Here is a 22,080-nt window from a genome sequence, read left to right as displayed (position 1 = left end):
TCCAAGCCCAGAGTGGCTCCTGGCGTGACCGCTGCCACGGCCAGACCCAGAGCATCTCCCGGTGTGCGCTGCTGCCACCAAGCCAGGAGCGGCTCCCGGCATCCACCACCAGGCTCCGCTGCAGCTACCAATCGCCACTGCAGAAGCAAAGTAAGTCCAAATTGTTTTTTAAATTCGGGGGGAAAGTTAAACATTTCTGATTTTTCTTCAAACCTTGGGAGTCTCCCAAGTTTACTGAAAAATCTGTTTAGCATCCATGTGGCCCTGATCCATGGATTTAAGTATCTGCATATGGGAGGGGCACATGTTGCTAACTGTAGATAGATAAGCCTGCCCTCCTTGAATCTGTCTAATCCCCCTAAGAGCTAGTTTGGTGTAAGTGATTTGGAGACCCAGGTCTGAATCCCCACTCTCCCATGAAAAGCTTGCCTACCACAGGTTTGTAGAGAGGATAAAATGGAGGAAAGGAGAACAATGTAAACTGCTTTGAGTCCCTACTGGGGGAAGAGGCAGGGTATAAAGCAAGTTAATTAACTAGAAGCTCTGTGGCTAAAAGCCCCGTGGCACATCCTGTGGCAGCAGATTCCATAAATGAATCATGAGTTAGGAGTACTTTCTTTTGCCTTTCCAGAATTTCAGCACTTTCACTAGGCGACCAGGCATTGTAGCATTATCCACCCCCTTGTATAACTTTATATACCACTATGGTGTCCCTCCCCCTTTGTAAGCTTTTTTCTAAACTTAATGTCACCCCAATACTTCATCCTTTCTGTGTAAGGAAGACGCTCCTGTCCCTTGATCATTTGGAATGCTCTTTTCTGCACCTTTCACAGTTCTACAACATCCATCTTTAAAGCTGTGGCCCCCAGAACTCTACACAGTACTCTGAAAGCAGTCATCTCGCAGATTTATATAAAAGAATTATGAATCAGGTCATTTCCTTTCCACTCCTTTCCTCATAAAGCCCATCGCAGAACTTGCCTTCCTCCCTGCCACCCAAAGACCAACTGACCTTTTCATTACATAAGAACATAAGATGTTGGATCAGGCCAAAGGCCCATCTAGTCCAACACTCTGTCACACCGTGGCCAAAAATACCAGCCACCAGGAGGTGCACCAGTGGGGCCAGGACATTAGAAGCCCTCCCACTGTTGCCCCACCCCCAAGCACCAAGAAGACAGAGCATCACTTGCCCCAGAGCCCCTATCTATACCTTGTGGCTAATAGCCACTGATGGACCTCTGCTCCACATGCCTATCTAATTCCCTTTTGAAGCCGTCCATGCTTGTAGCCGCCACCACCTCCTGTGGCAGTGAATTCCATGTGTTAATCACTCTTTGGGTGAAGAAGTACTTCCTTTTATCCGTTCTAACCCGACCGCTCAGCAATTTCATGGAATGCCCACGAGTTCTTGTATTGTGAGAACGGATATCTCATTGAGATATCTGCCCCATTGGAGTAAATATGATAAAGGGTTTTGCCCCAGTATACATAAGTTCACACATCAGGCCGACCAGACCTACATGTTATAAGTAGTTGTGTGATCCTTCCCTTCCCAAGTTTTTTCTCCTTTTTCTAGACTGCCACTGCGGGCCTGCAACTTCAAGGGAGAAACCAGCACAAGGAAAGAACAGGTTATTTAATTCTTTTCCCTGTGCTCTGTTCTCCCCTTTAAAAATGGCCACCCTCAAAAATGGTTTTGATGCCCTGACCTGGATAGCCCAGGCAAGCCCAACCTCCTCAGATCTCAGAAGCTAAGCAGGGCCGACCCCCTGGCACGTATTTGGATGGGAGACCTCCAGAGAATACCAGGGCCGGGAGGCCAGAGGCAGGCTATCCATATGGAAGCTGATTGGACTTCACTCCATTCCACACCTCAAACTCCCCCCCCCCCCGCAAGGCAGTTGGAATGTCAGTTGCATATGGAACCTGCTGTATTCTGGTGGTGTGCAGGTCCCAGGTTCATGTTTTAAAAGCAGACTGACACTGTTTGCCCAAAGCCAGAGCACTCTCCCAGAGCCTCTTTCTAGCTCCCGTTATATTTATTTCCACAACGGGCCTTATTTCTAGTAAATAAATAAGTGGCACGTATCCCAATACATACCTGTGGGAATCCTACTCACTGCTCACTGTGCTCACTGTGCTCCATTGTGAGAACTGTTTTCTCTGCCCCTTGGTTTCCTGTTCTCAGACCATAAGAATCTGCCCTCATCCCATGATTTCTTAGTTTTCTCCGGAGTGGTTGATGAAGGAACGAGTGTAACAGATTCTAAAAGAGGGGTGGACAGATTTATGGAGAATAGGTGTATTTTGGGTTTATTAGCCATGGTTGCCAAATGGAACCCCAGGTGCTGGGAAGCAGTTAGCCGGTGAGGGTTATTGTCTTTCGGCCACATGATCTCTGTGTGGCCACTGGTACATCATTTCAGCTGCCAAACGGTTAATGGGTTTTTATGCATGGCTTCTGGGCTTTTAATTTTAATAATTTTATGGTTCTTTTAATTATTTTATCTTGCTTATTTTGTGAGCTGCATCAAGCAAGTCTCCGAAGCAGCAGCAAAAGAGAGTTTGGGGGAAAACACAACATACTGGCCCCAAGACAACCAGAACTACAAGTTCAGTTTTGGCTCAAGCACTAAATATTCTCCCCCCTCAGTCTTGCATTATCTCAAAACGCAACAAATCAAAAACAAAACCACCCAATGTCTCTCGTAATCTGAAATTTATGGACAGCTGTTTTGAGAGAATGCTGATTTGGGATCTTGGAAATATGATTTCATTGTTTCAGATTTTGACAAACCACGCGGGATACTTCACCTCCATGTAAGCCCCTACACCTCTTGGCGAGAAAAAAGACCTCTGAGGCCCCAAACATCTGGTTTCCCACAGCAAACTAGACGGAAGTGGAGTTATCTGTCAACAGTTTGAGGGCAATGTTGCTCCCATTCCTTGCCAAAGAAAAATCTGAAGCTGCAAAATCTTGAAAGCAGGAAAGCCAATCAATCCCCATCAGCAGATTTAAACATATGTACTTTTTTGGAGGGGGGGGGGGTCATTTATTCCAATTGTAGAATTTGGGTTACTTCTATGCAGAGCCCAATTGATTTGCAAAACTCCTTCCACTACAGAGTTAGAATGGGCTTCGTTCTTGAAAGGGAAGGCACCAGGACTCTCAGTTTGCCTAATGTCCCACCTTCCGAGCCGACTTGTTCTGCTACCCAGCTCTAGCTGAGTATCTGAAAGGGTGTGAAAGCAATCGTCACACGCTCAGGTGCACTGTTGTTTATAACTAGCGAACCCATTCCAGAACATGCAAAAATTGTGCTAAGGCTACGGCCTGCCTCCACTTAACCTTTCTTTCCACTGCACTATCAGAATTGCCTGTAAAAGCCACCCAGAATCTAGGCGCTTGTTAATCTTTGGCTTCTGACTCTCAGACACGCCAGGGAGCTGAGCACATTCCGCAGCCCTACGCCAGGGGCTCGGGGCACCCGTTCCAGTCAATTATGTACAATGATTAGAGCCGACAGTCGCTACTTGCCAGTTGTAAAGGCTCAGAAGTGCGATCTGGTGCCAGAGCACCCCAAACAAAGCACATCTCTAATAAATCTCCACCAACCATCCCTCCTCCCCCTCTCCTCCCTCCCTCTCTCTTTCTTTTCTGAGCCTACTGCATTCTGATTCTCTGGGGCTGGTGGCTTTTTTGAAATGTCAATCAGCATGGATCAAAGGGAAAGCTGGAGAAGTCATTTTACACCCTTATAATTCCTCCTGATTAACACATCTGCTCAGACAGAGGTTTGTGGCGGGGAAAGGGAGAGAGAGAGAGAGAGAAGAGATGGAACCAGGGCATCAAAGGCAGCCTAGCAGAGCTGTCTGGGGGATTCTGTTTGCAGAGCGGACCTGAAAACTAGCAAGGTAATGGGGGTGGGTGGGAAAGAAGCAGAGACACAACAGCCTTTATGCTGCTGTTGGGGTGGAGCTGAATACCCTCAGTCCTTCCTCCCAAAAGCATGGAGTTTACTGCTGTACATTGCTACAGGTAACTAACAGACAGGAGAATAGCAAAAGAAAAACAGAGAAATAAAGCAATATAGGATATTCAATGCCAGTTAGCACTACAAAATGAGTGCCAGCAGGGAGGGGGGAAAGCTAATTCTACACTTACAGCCCTAGGTTCTAAGTGAACCTGATCTAGGAGGGAGACTGATTCACTTAGTGAAAAGTATCTGCAAGGACGACTCCAGGAAGGGGGTCAGAAAATATCAGACCATACATTTGGAGGCCCCTTCTTAACACCCTTTATATCTATCTATCTATCTATCTATCTATCTATCTATCTATCTATCTATCTATCTATCTATCTATCTATCTATCTATCTATCTGATGCACACCCAAGTGCTTTCAAGTGTAATCCTAAAGAAAGTTCCACCTTTCTAAGTGCTTTTGAAGCCAATGGATTTAGAATGGCAGAACTCTGCTTAGGATATCACCGTTAATATGTACAGTGTTAAAGAGAAACGTGCATGACACAAATGTATTTTCCAGGCTGCAGATCCATGTTAAGCATGCACATTTTGCCATAAACCCACTTTTGCCTCTACATAATGTGTAAAATAGGTCCTTAAAAAAACAGGGTTAACATCACTGCATGGTGTACAGCCCCCCCTCCCAAAACTAGGCTGCTATTACTTATTTATAAGACATTATACAGATCCATGCCTAAGGCCACACAATGAATCCGTGGCAGTGATGTCATGAATTCAGGTCAACAAAGCCTGCGGTCACACTGGAGGCTTGCCGTGATCTGGGCGTGCTTCTAATCGCACCGGTTTAAAGTGCTGTGGGGCAGACAAACCAGACAGGACACCCTGGGGCAGTTTTCCTGCACGCTTGTCTGGTGGTCAGGTGTTCACATTACTGCAGCACTTCAGCCGTGGAACTCGCTGCTCGGTCATTTTTGTTTTAATGCAGGCAGGTGCATGAGCACATGAGCTCATGTGCGCATGCACATATAGGAAGCGACTCAAAAAAAAGAAGAAGAAGCCCCCAACCAGTGGCGGAAATGGATCTGTGGGTTCAGACGTCCCTTCCATGTTCCTTTTGTGGCGGGGGGGGTCAGGGGTCCAAGAAACAGGAGTGGAAGCACTGGCATCCATAAACACCACATCTTACCCAGTGCCTGATTAGTCCGCTTCAAAAGCAGGGCAACACGGGGTGCCAACGACTGGGGCACGGAAGGCAGATGTTGCTGTCTGATCGTGCTCTTTAAATCTGCAAAGGTAATGCTACTATATCGCAGCAAACTACTTGTGTGACCGCAGCCAAACTCTTCTAAATGCGGGTTCAACTATTTGTCCCCTGGCATCTTCTGAGGCAGGAAAGTTTTGCAAGAGTTCCTGGCGCCCAAGATTTTAGACGTGATATTTCAGTTGCTCTTGATCTTTTTTTAAAAAAGATGTTTTTATGAATCGTTAATTGTGTTGGGTGTTCTTTGAAAAGAATAGAGAGGCTGTGGCTTAACGGCATAGCATCTGCTTTGCATGCAGAAGAGCCCAGGTTCAATTCCCAGCATCTCCAGTTAAAAGGATCAGGTAGGAGGCAATGTGACTCTTACCTGAGTCCCCAGAGAGCCTCTACCAGTCCTAATATACAACAATGACCTTGACGGACCAAAAATATAACTCTGGATAAAGCAGCTTTGAATGTAATGGCAGCATCTAATCTAACTCTTGCAAGCCGGGCTGGCGATGTTATGCAAAGTAGTTGCCTTGGGCAGCATATTCCCAAGAAGTACCTTCTCTCCTGTCTCTGTTTCTGTGTGTGTTGACAACAGTTTTGCTAAATTCAAGTCTGGCTACAATTTTACGCTCACTTACATAGAATTAAGAACCAATGAGTTCAATGGGTGTTTACTTCCAAGAGGAGAAGCACAGGATTACACTGTCAAATAGTCTTGATGTAATAAGTAGAGCCTGAGCACACTGGTTTGCACTGTGTGGAGGGTCAGCATATATGACTTCAGGGACTCCCTTTGGAGGCATTAATTCCACAAGCTCCAGGGAAGTGTGAAAGAGATTCCCGTGAGATGCTAACTGGACAGATTAAAATTGCTTCCTGTCTGACACACTGGGCTCCTAACCATGAAAGTCTATGCTTCAACAGGTCTTCTGGTCTTTAAAGGAGTCAGAAGACCCCTTTTCCCCCTTAGCAAAGTTAACGTTATCTCCAGTCTCAGACTGGCCATAAATCAGTACTCAGCAACCAGGAACAAGACCCAGATATTGCTGAAATCAACCTCAAATTGACAGTTTCGCCCTCCTACAAGTATGCAGCAACTGAATATAGACATTCTAATGTTTGCTTTGGAGGTACATTACCAGCAAAAGTAACATTTGCAGTGGCATTTTTGCACATACACACGTAGTGAGAGGGTTGGGATCTAGTGCAAAATCTCCACTTGTGCTACAGTCCGTGTGAAAATGCAAGAAAAAGACCATTGTAGCTACCTGCGCCAGGTCAGAATTTATTGTATCCCCACATACACAAGATCTTGTACAACCAATTTCAGCGTATCATAAAAACATAAGAAGAGCCCTGCTGGATCAGACCAATGGTTCATCTAGTCCAGCATCCTGTCTCAGTCACCCAGTGGCCAATCTCCCTAATATATAGGGAAGAAAGTGCTAGATGTTGAACAAGATATATATTTGTAAAGAAATTACTTTTATACACGCCTCCAACCATAGTTATCCTACTTTCATTATATCTGTCATATTCTTTCTATTTCTAAATATCTTTCCAGATGTTACCAATGCAAATATTACATTATATTCATTATTTCCTTCTTTGCTGACTCCGTAGGAAGTTCCAGGAATCTATAAACACAGACCAGTGCTATGCAAATAATATTCTTATTACAATCCTATTTTAACATTGTTGTTTTGTCCATGATAATAACAAACCGTATCTTTCTCAACCAGATTGCATAATCTGGTAAAGTAGCCTGCTTCCCATACTTTGTAGAGCCTGTTTGGTGTAGTGGTTAAGAGCACAGACCCTAATCTGGGAGCACTGAGTTGGATCCCCCATGCCTCCACATGCAGCTGCTGGTGTGACCTTGGGTCAGTCACAAGTTCTCTCAGAGCTGTTCCTGAATGAGCAGTTCTCAAAAGAGCTCTCTCAGCCCCACCTAACTCACAAAGTGTCTGTTGTGGAGAGCGGAAGGGAAAGGAAACTGTAAACTGCTCTGAGACTCCAAGTGAAGGGTGGGGTATAAATCCAATCTCCTCCTCCTCTTCTTCCTCTTGCTATCAGCATTCTTGCTGCTACCAAAAAGTGCAATATTTTGTATCATAAATTTTTAGGTAGCCTTTCTGAATGATAGCCCAACAGACACATTACTGGTGTAAGGTAGATGTTTTTCCTTAATATTAGACCTATCCTTTTTGGACCATTTTCCAAAACTCTTTCAGTGTTCCGCAATCCCACCACATATGGAGGTAGGAACTGAGCTAAGTCCATTTATGCTTCCATGTGCACACTGCTGGATTTAAGCCTTTATTTCCTCATGGTGAAAAGGTTTTGTGAATATATGGTCATTATTGCCCTACATTCAGTTCTGAAGCAAATGTTGCATGAATATAGATGTGGGGTTTTTAGCAATCTCTGCATAACTTGAATACAAATGCATGCATCAAGCTCTGTATCATATGTCTTTTCATGTCAGTATACTAATAAAAGAACAGCAACAGAACCACTGTGATCTCCTCTTGAATAGTACCTTGGATAACGACACACAGTCACTGACAACAATATACCTCTCGCAAACATGCACAGAGGCCAGGGTTGTGCTGTGCAGAACCACACACAGAGTATTACAATATTCACAGAAAGAATCATTACGGAACACTCAAAACTGCAGTAGGGAGCAGCTGTTGATAAATGTACATTTCAAAACCCTAAATCAGATCATGGACATTTTTAACATACATTATTATACCTATCAAGCAAACTACATATAAAATATATAAAGAAGTCATAGAAAAATGTACAAGTACAATTGAGTTGCATAAAACTGTGGTGAAAAGACATACATCTAGAACCTTATAAGCTTAATGAAAATACTGGAGGACTTGAACACTCAAAAAAGGGGATTTTAAAATAGTAACCTTCTCTCATACCCTGAACAGGACTGACAGTTATTTTGCTCAGGACAGAGGTTTGAGTATTTCAAAATGGGGAGGGGACAGGATAGAAGATCAGAGACAGCTGTGAGCTTCGGTGGCAGCCTCACGTAGTTAGATTTATACCCTGCCTCTCAGCCTGGGGCCTCTAAACTGGTTTCTAGATCAAATATGAAATCACAACCCAAGAAAGCCATAAGGCACCAGTTTTTTTAACACACACACACACAAATATATATATATATGCATATGTATTCACACATACACACACAATAAAAATGATCCCCCTGCAACAGAAGTTAACCGAGAGCCCAGAGAAACAGAAAAGTCTTGCCCTGGCCTCTGGAATGACTAAGACTAGGGCACTGGGTGAAGAGCTGGGGGTGGGCAAGTGCTCCACAGACAGGGGGGCAACTGCAGAAAAACAGGCACCTCTCTCAAGTGACCATCTTTATAAGTGACTCCTGGGCAGACTCCCATAGTAACATGTGGGTCCCTTAGACCACTCAGGATTTAAAAAATCATAAACAGCATTTTGAATGGCGCCTAGAAATCAACAGGTAACTAATGAAGCTTAAAAAAAAAAACCTGGAAAAAATATGGTTGCACTAATTAACAGCAGTTAACAGTGTGATTTCCAATTACTGGAGCACGCATAAGCTCAGAGATAACCTTCGCTACAATTCATACGAGAAATTGGCAGCCCAGAATAAGCAGCCGCTCTGTCATCAATGGTGATATCTGGCAGGGGTGTGACTAAAAAGGGTCATCAACACCCTTGCAATTAGGGCCCTTGTCCCCAGTATGCTATTTTTAAAAGGCCGTCCCCCTTCTTTATGGCCTTAGGACATCTCCCACTTGTGCAGAAACTGTTAATGTGCCCTGGTATTTATCTGCAAAGGTTCCTTTGCTTGTTCATTCACTCTAACACAACCCTGAATCTATCTCCGGCCCCAAAAGACCCCTGAGGACAAGTGACAAATTTCAATAGCGAGTTAAATTTCATAACAATGAAAATAACTACTTAAAAGTTGCTAAAATTGTTCATGTTTAAACAGTTAACACATCACTGAAAGTATCCTGAATACAGTAAAAGAATACCTAGGAATCATCATTGTCAGATGCTGTAATTTGTTTTGCATTAAGATTTCCGTGCTACACATTCTTTGTCTTGAAAATAACACACTTATTGTAAAGGAAAACAAAATCACAGAAGTTTTGTTTCCTGTGCTCCTCCTAATTTTGCAGTTGGAAACGGTCCTCGAAGGGAAAAACCGTGAAATAGTCCCCTCTCCCCCAATCCCTCCCCCAGGCTTCCGCATCTTTACCCTGGACAAACCAGTGTTCCTCCCATACAGATCAAGCTCAGCAAGATTTCTCCCATGTATTTTATAGGACTTACAATGAATAATGTATTAACTGGTGTGGTCTATGAATCCCAGGCACAAGGAGATTCCAGAGCTTTTACAATGAGCCAGTATTTCTGGACTTCTCTCGCTTCTAACCCCTAATCAGGAAATGAAACCCCCTTAGATTTATGACCTGCTCGGTGCCCCCAAAATCTTTCCCCAGAAACCCTGCGACCCATCCAAAATGTCCACACGTGTCACTGCTTGGTTCTCACTTTAGAGCCACTTCAGACACCCTCACCCTTTTCAATCATTCCACGCTCTCCAAGGTCCTGAAGCGAGCTACACTTTCACTTCAGGAGCCTAGTGGCACTTTGAAGACTACCAAGATTTTATCCCAGGATAAACTTGTGTGAACTAAATTCCTGCATATTTTTGCAGCAACAGATCAACATGCCCCCTCCCGGAATTATTTTCATTGTATTCCCATTGTGACTGTTTGTGGGTCAAGTTTTACTTATTCCTCCTTTATTGTTGGAATTTTTGTCACAATTAGGAAAGAGCAATTGCCAGACCCAAGTGTGCAAGCTATTCCCTTTCTCTGCAGCTTTTGAATTCTTTTGGTTCTTCTATGCTTTACATCTTCTGCTCCTTTCTACAGTTCAGCATCTGTTCCACATTTCCTCCCACATTTCACCGGCCTATGCTAGTTCACAGTGGGATCACTTTGACATCTTCAGGTTTCCCTTACTAGATATCCTCTTAGGATACAGCAATGGGAAGGCTACCACCAATCACTCCATATGATGGCAGTCTCTGAATGAGAGCCCCTCATGTGCAGAGGTACCATGAACTGAATGGGTAAATTCTCTACACAGTTAGTATCACCTACCCTGGTCCTTCCTGAAAATTTGCAGAAGAATAAAACTGCCCAACCAGCATATTCAATGGTCATTCATGAGTACACATTGTGGAACATGTGAAGCAGTTCTGTATGGAACAGTTTCAAATTGTGCCTATGGTGGCCAGAACATACAATTTAGTCCTTACATTGGTCCCCATTCTTTTCAGGGTACAACCCTGTCAAACAATACGCCCTATTGAATGCATAGGAACTTATTTCTGGGAAAGCAGCCTTAGGGTCATGTTTCATGTTTCTGAACACCTTTCCTGTGGACAGATGGGTCATTAACAAAAGAGCAAAACTATTTTGCAAAGCAGCTGGGGCGAGGCAGGAGGAACTGTGGCATACAATCTCTGCGGACAGGAAACAAGAATTGCTTTGCTGTTGGCCCTTTGTGTTGTGTATCGGCACAAGAAATGGATGGGAACAGAGAAGTTTGCAGTGCAGTAATTGAAATCTGTTGGGAAGATGGCAGTTTGCAGTATGGCGGCTGACAGCGGATGGAGTTTTTATTCTGCCTTCTGGGCTGTTTGTGACGTATACAAACACAGGGTGGGAAGGGGGTCAGGAATGAGCTCTTCTGACAGCTTTGCGCCTCACACTTCTGAGGACGGTGGCAGAAGAATGTTCCCGCCTTTACTAACCAGTCACACACTTAATAAGAAGTGGCACTTCTTGATTGTGCTGTGCTCAGAACAACTGACGTGGCCAGGAAGCATTGCCTCCCTTGGGGTTTTCGAGAGGAGGTTAGATAGGCACCCATCAAGAATGCTTCAGGTATATGATGTGTCATATGGCAGAGACACAGATGAGATGAGCCACCAAATCCTGTCCAAACCTATGACTGCAGGAGAAACAGTGGAGTGGAGTGACTACGTTCTGGGAAGTTCCTGCTTCAAATGTCACCTCAGCCAAGATCAAGGGGTGTCCTTAGACAACCCCCCCTCTCCCAGTTTCAGACATGCCCCCCAAATCTGCAAGCCAGCATAGAGAAGCGGTTAGAATGTCCGAGTACACTCTAGCCACATGTTCAAATTCCTACTCTGCCACTGGATGACCTTGACAGTCACTCTCTCAGCCTAACCTATATTGCAGGGCTGTTGTTATGAAGATAAAATGGAGGAGTGGAGAATGTTGTTGTAAGCCATTTAGGATCCCATTGGGGAGACAGTGGGGTACAAATGTTTAAAAGGATAAGGGAAGAAAAGCACCCATCTGCCTTACATTATTGCAAAAATCCTTACAACAAGAGTAACACTCAGGAAAACCACTGCATAATTATTACTATTATTATTTGCACTGGTCAAATCTGGAAGAGAATAGTCTCCACAAATGTCATTCCTGGCTAGTGAAAGACTGAAGTCTGGGTATTTTTGCACAGCTCTTTGCACAGTGCAAGTTATCCAAAACTGTCTTCTCTTGACAGACAGAACAGCAGGGGAGGAGATTGCTTGCTGTATAAACACAGGCACTACTGCTGCTTTTCCCAGAAGAACTTCTTCAGAATTCCACAGAAACCAACGGTCCATCTAGTCTAGCATCCTGTCTCACACAGTGGCCAACCACTTCCTCTGGAGAGCCAACAACAGGGCATAGAGGCCGAGACCTTTCCCCAAGGTTGCCTCCTGGCTCTGGGATTCAGAGGTTTAGTGCCTCTGTATGCGGAGGTTCTCCTCAGTCATCATGGCTAGTAGCCACTGATAGACTTCTCCTCCATGAATCCATAAACATATTCAGGCATCTCTCTATAATCGACTCTTCACAGTCCTTTAGACCAGCCTTGCAAACCACCACTGAGGTTAACTAGTCCATTAATTTTGGATTAGCTTTCCTGTTCGAATATACCCATGTTAGTCATTTGTAAGGCACTTGTCCCTTAAGCCCTGACCTGGATAGCCCAGGTTAGCTCAGTCTCATCAGATGTCAGAAGCTAAGTAGGGTCTGTTCTAGTAACTATTTGGATGGGAGACCACCAAAGAATACCGGGGTCACTTATGCAGAGGCAGGCAATGACAAACTACCTCTGAACGTCTCTTGTCTTGAAAACCCTACAGGGTTGCCATAAGACAGCTGCAACTTGACAGTGGAAAAAAATTGGCCTGAAAGAACAAAAAAAGAATAAACTCTCTTCCACATGCCAGAAGCTTCCCTGCCTTGTCACCTGAAAGCAGCCTTTACTCACCAGAGGTAACTATGTCAGTGGCTTTAAACAACTGTGGGAAATTTCTGCAGCAGGGCAGAATATGCCACAGAGCACTTGTTGCAGGGCATATGCAAATTCACGAGCACTTATGACAGTAAAAACCCATATCCACCGCTGATGCAAACCTCTGATTCTCCTGGGAGTTTCAAACACCTGTGAATGCTCCAAGCATTAAGGGAGCCTTTGTCCAACACCTCGTCTCTGAGTTCGGTTTACATGGCAACCGGTAGGTCTGGAACGCTACGTTTCCATAAAGCACTGCTTCAGACTCCGAAGCACGGCATGATGGGAAACACTCCCACGATGCCAGGTGGCTGAGAGAAGGCCAGGGCCATTGTCAGAAAAGCTGCAGGGATAAATGCGCCTGTGAGCTCCCCATCACGAGGCACCCTATATAGCAAGAAGGGTACATTTAACACAAACAAGGACTCTTGTATACACAGCAGCAGCTGTTTACCACCCCTGAAGAGAAAAATGGAGGGAAGATACCTTTTTTTTAAAAAATAAGACACACAATACCGTGTGCCTCAGTTCAGAACAGAAAAGTAACCATCACCTCTGGCAATCTGAGTCACCAGTGAGGCAGCTCATTAGAACGCTAGGCCCCGCCAAGCTCCAAGGCCACAAATGGAAGCAAGTGCCTCACAGAATGGAGAAAAGGGCAGGAGAATGTAGGGGGAGGCAAATCCACCCGCATTCTTTCACCCCGTGTGTGTCATTAACTCATTTTAAAACGGCTGCTAAGAGGACTCAGCGGTGAACGCCTCTGAGTGGGCGTTTGAGCACCACAAAGCTCTTTTTAAAACAAGGAAATAACAAGGCACCGTGTCCTAGGAGATAAAAGAACCCAAGGAGGGAATTAGCTAAACAAGGCTCATCTCCTCAACACAGCACACCGACGCTGCCTCTTGACTTGGGACAAACCCCTTTGCTCCTCCTCTCCTTCACTGTCACATCTGGTTGACTTATTTAACTTCATTTACACCCAGCCTCACTGCTGTGTCCAGGGCCAGGTTTTTAAGCACCATACACACACAATGAAAGATGTGAGGATGGAGATGTGAGGACTGGAGGAAAGCAAGGAGATGACCCATTGAGAGTCGCTGAGGGCAAGAGCCAGACAATCACAGAGCAGGCTCTGAAAGGACTGCTGCCAGAAGCCAAGAGGGAAAGCAGAGGATACAAAAGAGAAGGCCGCCGATTATTTGCCGCAAGAAAATGGAAGCCGGAAAGAACGCACCACAGGTGAGCCCCTCATGCCAACGCGATGTCAGCCCACGCCATCCGTCGCTGGACTGAACTCAGCTGCTACCAGAGGATGCCAAGAGCAAGAGGTTCTGTTGCTGAGTATCAAAAGAACAATAGCTTTAAAAAGGGAGGTAAAGGAAGCTCTCTCAGGCACGAAGCCCATGTTTCCTCTAGCCTGTGCTAAGAAGTAAAGCCCTGCCTTTCGACAACTGTGGAGGAACGGGCCCAGTCTGGCCTGCAGGCCCTGTTCCACTGTGCCCTCCAAGGTTTTCCCAACACCTGGAGAGGCTTTTCTTCCTCTCTCTCTCTCTCTCACTGCCACCACCCAACCTTTGTAAGGAACTGCCCGCTGGGAGGGTCAGAACTCCCAGTTTCCCTTCCCAGTTCTGAGGCCTTGCCTCTGTGTCTCCTGCTGCCCAGTGCCTGGTCACCATGTGGACCATTTACTGTCTTGTGTGCCCCTGGAGAAATAGCCACTTGACAACTGCCTGCCTTCCCCCCGGCGCTCCTTTTAAAATTGTGTTTCCAAGACAGTGGAGGTCTATGTGGTACAGAAAACCACTACCAGCATCCAAAGTTACGAAGTATTTATTAAAGAGAAAATGTTCACAAGAATACTTTTAGCACAGCACCAGACTGAGGAAGGGATTCAAAAGAAATCGGTAAAATGTAGTTCCTCCAAATCCCAGGGGGAGGTTTTGGTTGCCATGCCTGGTGTGTAGGCATTCCAAGGACATTTGGTTGGCTACTTGTGTGAAACAACATGCCTGATTCAATGGACCAATGGTCTGATGTCCTTACCTATTGTACTCACCTGTTATACCCACAGCAGTGCTCAAGAGTGAATAACACAGCATAAGAGAACATAAGAGAAGCCAATGTTGGATCAGGCCAATGGCCCATCCAGTCCAACATTCTGTCACATAGTGGCCAAAAATACCAGGTGCCATCAGGAGGTCCACCAGTTGGGCCAGGACACTAGAAGCCCTTCCACTGTTGCCCCTCCAAGCACCAAGAATTCAGTGCATCACTTGCCCCAGACTGAGAGTTCCTATCTATACCTTGTGGCTAATAGCCACTGAATGGATCTCTGCTCCATATGTTTATCTAATTCCCTCTTGAAGCCATCCATGCTTGTAGCCACCACCACCTCCTGTGGCAGTGAATTCCATGTGTTAATCACTCTTTGGGTGAAGAAGTACTTCCTTTTATCTGGTCTAACCCAACTGCTCAGCAATTTCATTGAGTGCCCACGAGTTCTTGTATTGTGATTTGCCTTAAGGCAGATTTGCCTTATGCTTCAATACATATAAGGGTCACCAGGGGCCTTGTATTTTTCATATCTCCAATTTGGCACTAGATCAGATTTTATTATCTATTGTTCAAAGCCACCATGAGCTCTGGAATGCAAAAGGGTAGATTTTATATAAATCAGGACTCAAATTAGAGCCGAAATTAGTGCCATTTTTATAAATGTTTTCACCTACTGTGAAAAGTGCTTGTCCTTTGTCCTGATTTGGGGGAGGGCTCAAAAGGACACAGAATTGATCACACATCCAAAGGGAAGGCAATGCAATGCAATAAGCACTGCTCTCATTCTGAACTGGCTTTTTTGCCCTCTGTGATGTCATCATATAGTCAAAGGTGATTGGTTATACAGGAAGAAGACTGAGATATCAGCTTAAGAAAAACAAGGCCAAAAGGATCAACTAATTGCAAATGAGACATGAACATGACCAGGCAAGGGGACTGTGGGAACTCTTCGCACACTCCCAGAGCATCATTTGTCCCCTTTAATATTTCCACAGAAACTTTCAGCACAGGCCTAATTCTAACGTCCCTGGATGGCACATATTGTTGACACTGAATAAAAGTATATGCAGTTTTGAGTGACAGATACAACAATTCTGCAGGTTTATTTAGGAGTGTGTGCCTATGAACTACCTCACCTTCCTGAGTAGATATAAATTCCCTACCATTTTTCTTCTCACATTGACATAGAAAGTACTCCATCTTTCTGTGTTATGCCTCTGAGGATGCCAGTCATAGCTGCTGATGAAACGTCAGGTCCTACAATGCCAAGACCATGGCCATACAGCCCGGAAAATCTACAACAACTAATGAACTCCGGCCGTGAAAGCCTTCGACATCTATTCATATACTTTATGACTATGTTTTTCTCAAGGAAGACTGGTTTTGGTAAGTCATGGAGGGATATCCCAAAATTCTATGATCTTCTTCAGGATGAATCCATCTTTCTGCTGTAGCCACTCTGGGAAATGGCGGAGGGGCCCACTCCTGGTTACAATCCTTATCTGTTCTGGTAGCGGGCCATGCAAGTCTCTTTAAGCACAACTGCTCATTTCTGCTCCATTCTTATTCTAATTCTTTCAGTCATTTATTTAAGCAATACTACACTGGTTTTCTCTCCAATGGGCACACAAAGTGGCTTACAATACAAAAATACAATGTAAAGAAACAAACAGAAGCGCGGGGGAGCCCCCCTCTCCTAGCGGATCTTCCTTCCATCTCCAGGTTACCAACCAAAGATGATAGGCCTTTGGCTCTTTATTTATTCATGCTGGCAACAACAGCCCTTTGGCTCTTGCCACAGGCTCACTCCTCTGGGTCAGCTCAGGCTTTAAAAGGCTACCATCAGGAAAGGGGTAGGTCAGAGGCTCAGCTACAAGGTCTTAGAGCATCTGTCCAGCTTTCCAAATCCCTCCTTGCTGGCAACATGAGGAGAAACTGGAGCTCACCACATAACGGAAAACAGTACCAATCAAAATACAGGCACAAGGACGACTTATTCAAGATCACTGCCATGTCTTAACCTTAACCATTAATGTGGATTTTAAATTGTAATATTCTGAATTATTGTATTTTGATTGTGCTTTTTTGTATTTTTGCATTTGTGTGTGTGTGTGTGTGTGTGTGTGTACGCATGCCTGCAAGTCATGGTGACCTCTGGCAACTCCTACTGGGGCATGGAGGCAATTCAGAGAAGTGGCTTCATAGCCTGCCTCTGCCTCCCGACCCTGGTATTCTCTGGAGGTCTCCCATCCAAATACTTGCCTGCTTAGCTTTCAAGATCTGATATCAGGCTTCCCTGGGGTATCCAGGTCAGGGGTTCTATTTTGATTGTTATAAGCCACCCTGAGTCCTGCTTGGTGGGGGAATGGGGCGGGAGTCTAATAAAACAAGCAAACAAAAAACTAACCTTTCCCACTCAATCTTACCCAATTCCCCTTCACACGACAGACCTCAGCCCACATGGCTTTTGTACAAGTAGATCCCGTGATGTCCAACACAGCCTTTCAAGTGGTCAAGGAAGATTTTTGTTGTTGTTGTTGCTCAGTTGCACAGTCGAGTCTGACTCTTCGTGACCCCATGGACCACATCATGCCAGGCCCTCCTGTCTTCCACTGTTCTCCGGAGTTTGCTTAATTTCATGTTCGTTGCATTGATAACACTATCTAACCATCTCATGCTTTGCCGTACCCTTCTTTTACCTTCAGTCTTTCCCAGGGTCTTCTCCAGTGAGTGCTCCCTTCTCATTTGGTGGCCAAAGTATTTGAGCTTCAGTATCTGGCCTTCCAGGGAACAGTCAGGGTTGATTTCCTTTAGGATTGACTGATTCGATCTCCTTGCAAGTCCAAGGGACTCTCAAGAGTCTTCTCCAGCACCGTAATTCGAAAGAATCTATTCTTCAGCACTCGGCTTTCCTTATAGTCCTTGCTTTTTCACCAGCAGAAAAGCTCATTGGATCATTTCCATAGCAGAAAATCCCATTTACCTACTACATTTTTATCCCATCCTTCTGGTGAGCAGCTTAAGCAGCCATCCATGGGATCACCATTCCTCCATTTTATCCTTACCACTACCATCCAATTAAGGCTGAGACACTGACTAGTCCAACGTCACCCAATGAGCTTTTGTAGCTGAGTGGGGATTTAAACATGGGTGTCCACGGCCCTAGTCCCATGCTCTAACCCCGACAACCCACTCTTTTCTCAAGATTCTCAAATAATCCTTTTGAAGGAAGATAAACTATATTTTAGATCCATGAAGATTTCTTCCTACCTACTCAAAACCGTTCCCACACATTACTTCAGTAATCCTTAAAAACAACCCTGTAAAGTAGCCCGATATTATAATCCCCATATAAGAAACCACGAGCACAACACAGGCATGGAGAACAGTGGCTTGCTCAGGGCTGCATATAGCAAGTTCCTCAGAAGCACAATCTATGGTGCCACATTTGGATCATGGTAACAGATGGAAAAGAATTCCAAAGAGCGAAAACGGGAATCAGCCATAAAACAACCCACCAACACTTGACATTTTATTCCTATTTGGGTCAGAACCCTCTAGTCAACTGTGACTATTAACTTGAGCTTTACCCTCCCATAAGCTTCTTGTGCAGAATTTTTCCTAACACCTAATTCTGGCAGCTACCTCGTAACTCCCTGGTGGGTGCCCAATCAGTCACACAGGAGTTTCAAATTTAGACTCACAGTGTATTCTTCTCATTGGTCCCTTGCAGATGCTACACAAGCAAACTCTGTAACAAGGTCTTCCTGGCTGGCCTGGACTAACCTTTGGGGCAGGCCAAAAGATCTCCTCGAGCAACCTCAGTCCCCAGAGAGAAGAACACTTAGCAGTGGATTATATTTTCTGACAGGATAAGGAAACGGCATCTCATCAAATCAGGCTCAGAAAAGCAAAACTTGCCCAGGGAGGCCCAACTACACCCAGAAATGGCTCAGGAAATGAGACCTGTCATCTCTCTGCTGTGCTGAGGTTAGAACGAGGGCCAGCAAGGAGAAAAACCAGCAAAAGCGGAGGCAGTGCATTTGGACGGTTAAGCAAACACCAGTTCCACTTTCCCACTCAACCAGGATAGTGGCATCAGAATAAAACAGGAGATCAATAGCGCCTCAAAGACTGACACAATTCTTTCCAGCATAAGATTTCATGAGGCAGCGTTCACCTTGTCAGATGCACTGGAGTGCACGTCCATTATGCTGATGTTTTTCTAGTCGTAACAGAAAGCACTGACTGCTAAAACACATTGACTCTTACAGCCTTGCACTGGGGTCCTATCATCTTCCATGCCAAATTCAAGTTTCAAGTTATTTCAGTGTTTTTCGGCGGAAAATGACAAACTGACACTTGAGATGAGAGCCGGCACAGAATGGACTTTTCAAAAAACTTGGAAGAGATTCTATGATTGGTATAATGTAAACGCAACTGATAGATAAATGTAGTTATTTGAGAACGCAGAAAAGATAAGCTTAGCAAAATAGAAAATGAATTTAGAAATTTAATAAGCAGAAGAAGTGATAAAAGTCTCTTTTTATATGTTATATGATGTTGGGAGTAGTTGGGTGTTGTCTGTATGTATGTTTGTAGTATATAATGTAAAAAAACAATAAAAGTGTACCCTCGGGTACTTAAAAAAAAGTTATTTCAGTGTTTTCCAGGTTTTACACCAACCTACAGGCAGGGGCACATTGTAATTTACCAGACAGCCTCCAGAAAAAGAGCTCTTTGCCACAATCATAATAGACAGAATGGCCTTACATGAGGAATGTCTTGTTGGATTAGATTCTCTAAGATTTCAACAGTGAAGAGTTGGATGGCTTTGCAAGCTGACAAGTAAGATATAATGGTAATCCATGTCCCAGTTTGGGCCAGATTGTTGTAGTGGTTAGGAGCGCAGACTCTAATCTCAGAGAACTGGGTTTGATTCCCCACTCCTCCACAGGCAGCTGCTGGTGTGACTTTGGGTCAGTCACAAGTTCTCTCAGAGCTGTTCTCTCAGGAGCAGTTCTCAAAAGAGCTCTCTCAGCCCCACCTACCTCATAGGGTGTCTGTTGTGGGGAGGGGAAGGGAAAGGAGACTGTAAATTGCTCTGAGACACCGAGTGAAGGGGGGGGTATAAATCCAGTCTCTTCTTCTTCCCTATCAGTTCTGAGCATCTGATATTGAGAAGTGTACTGCTTTTGTGCCTAACAGTTCCATTTAATCATCATGGATGGTCCTATTCTCTATGTAATTCATCCTACCTCCTAAAAAAGCCACCTTAGTTAGTGGCCACCACCAGACCATGTGCTGATGGATTCCATCAATTAATTTCATGTTCATCAATTAATTTCATGTTCATGTTTTGGCCGTCCTGAAGCAGGATTATGGGAAAGGAAGAAAACTTGCCACAAAATTTCCAGGGGGAGAAAAACAGCTGCTAGGAATATCTGGTAGTGATGCTGAGATGGTTGCTACAGTATGAACAATCTCCAAAAGAATCTGCTCAAGATACCTCCAGATATTTCTGCAAGATCACAGAATCTCAAGAGCCAATTCACATTCAGTAGCTCAAAAATCATTTAAAAATCACACTGAGTTTTTAGGTGGATCTGTGTGCAGTTATGAATAGATAAGTTGGTGACCTTTCAGAAGCTTTACTTGATGCAGAATATGGTGGTCTACTTCTTCTTAAGGGCAGGCAGTGGAAGGCACTTTGGCTCCGATTTTCAGTACCTGCACTGGCTCCCCATTTTCTTCTGAATGGAATTCAAAATGCTCGTTTTGACAGTATCCCTACACATTTCAGGAGACCACCATCTCTTCTGTGTTCCATCACAATCCAGCAATGTTCCATCACAATGCTTTGTACCATCTCAACCCAGCAAAAAGCATCTTCTTGAGTATTCCATCTGTGTGGCAATCTCATACCAAATGAGCATGAACAAAAATATCTGAGAGGGTCTGTGGTTACCCCCAACCTTCACTGGAAGCCTGCCAAACCCAAACATTTGGCAGAAACAGTCTGAGAAGTTTGTAGGTGGGCTTTCTATTTGTGGCTGGCATTAAGCAGGCACAGAATTCCAGTGTTGTAAAACACAGTGGGTCCCCCCCCTGCTTTTCAAGTTTCAATGTTAGCATTGGGATAGGGATTGCTAAAGATCCAGAATAAGGTGGTACAACAAGTGCCCGGAACTAAATTTATCATGCCCTCTTTTTTGTCTCTTTTTAAATAATTTTTAGTGAGTATTTCTCTCTCTCTCTCTCTCTCTCTCTCTCTCTCTCTCTCTCTGTGTATTGCTTGGAAGTCATGGTTGACTTCTGGCGACCCCTAGTGGAGCTTGGATGTTTTCAGAGAAGTGGCTTATTACTGCCTGGCTCTGCGTCCTAGCCCTGGTATTCCTTGGAGGTCTCACAAGTAGTTGCCAGGGTCGGCCCTGCTTAGCTTCCGAGATCTGACAGGATCGGGCTTGCCTGGGCTATCCAGGTCAGGGCATCATGCCCCATCCTCGACTCACTTGGGCTTTTTTAAAGAGGTGGAACCCCCAAGTTTGGACAATGAAGAAAGCTGACAGGAAGAAAGTTGGAGGAGAGTCTGACGGATAGCGTGGACTAACAAAAAGACAAGTAAGTGGGCTCTAGATCAAATCAAGCCCGAACTCTCCCTAGAAGCTAAAATGACCACACTGAGGCTATGGCACTTTGATCACATTATGAGAAGACAAGAGTCACAATGTACAATAATGCCGGGAGAAGCTGAAGGGAGAGAAAAAAGAGGAAGACCCAACATGAGATGGATTGACTCAACAATCAAGGAAGCCAGGGCTCTCAGTCTGCACGACCTGAGCAAGGCTGTTAACGACAGGACATTTTGGAGGCCATGAATTCATAGGGTTGTGGGAGTGGCTTGATGGCACTCAACACACACACACCATCAAGTTGGAACAGCTGGCTGGCCACGCACTCATGAACCAACATACCAGGGAAAAATGCATGCAGTCAGTTTCCACAGCTAGTATGAGAAGTGGCCCCAAGATCAGGACTTATCCCAGAGAATGCCAGGCCAGCTACTCATTTGCACAGTGGGTGGGCAGAAAGCCCAGCTGCTTGGTCAACTGCACTGCTGGCATGAAAGAAAAATGCAAACTATTTATTCAGCTGAGAGTGCAAGGGCCGCACTAGCCTTTATCAAATTTGCAATGTGTTTCTGGTTAATGCAAAGAGAGCCAAAGTGTAAATAGATTTAAAATTGTCCATTAGTACCGAGGCTTAGATTTAAGTGACTGATGCATCTCTCTTGAATCAGTGCAGCCCGACGCCCCGTCCCTCCTGACTTCAGAGTCTCCTCGGTCGCATCCCACAAAAGCCCTGTTCCCATCTCA

General features: G+C 44.8%; 1 protein-coding gene across 1 annotated transcript in view; it reads right to left on the bottom strand.

Annotated features, from left to right (window-relative positions):
• Nucleotides 1-22,080, bottom strand: part of AGAP2 (ArfGAP with GTPase domain, ankyrin repeat and PH domain 2) — a 165,678-nt gene that overhangs the window by 51,724 nt on the left and 91,874 nt on the right. The window lies entirely within an intron of this gene.

The sequence above is a fragment of the Gekko japonicus genome, unplaced genomic scaffold (assembly GCF_001447785.1).
Source record: "Gekko japonicus isolate JY-2015 unplaced genomic scaffold, Gekko_japonicus_V1.1 scaffold459, whole genome shotgun sequence".
Classification (NCBI taxonomy): Eukaryota; Metazoa; Chordata; class Lepidosauria; order Squamata; family Gekkonidae; genus Gekko; species Gekko japonicus.
This window is presented reverse-complemented; position numbering and strand designations above follow the sequence as displayed.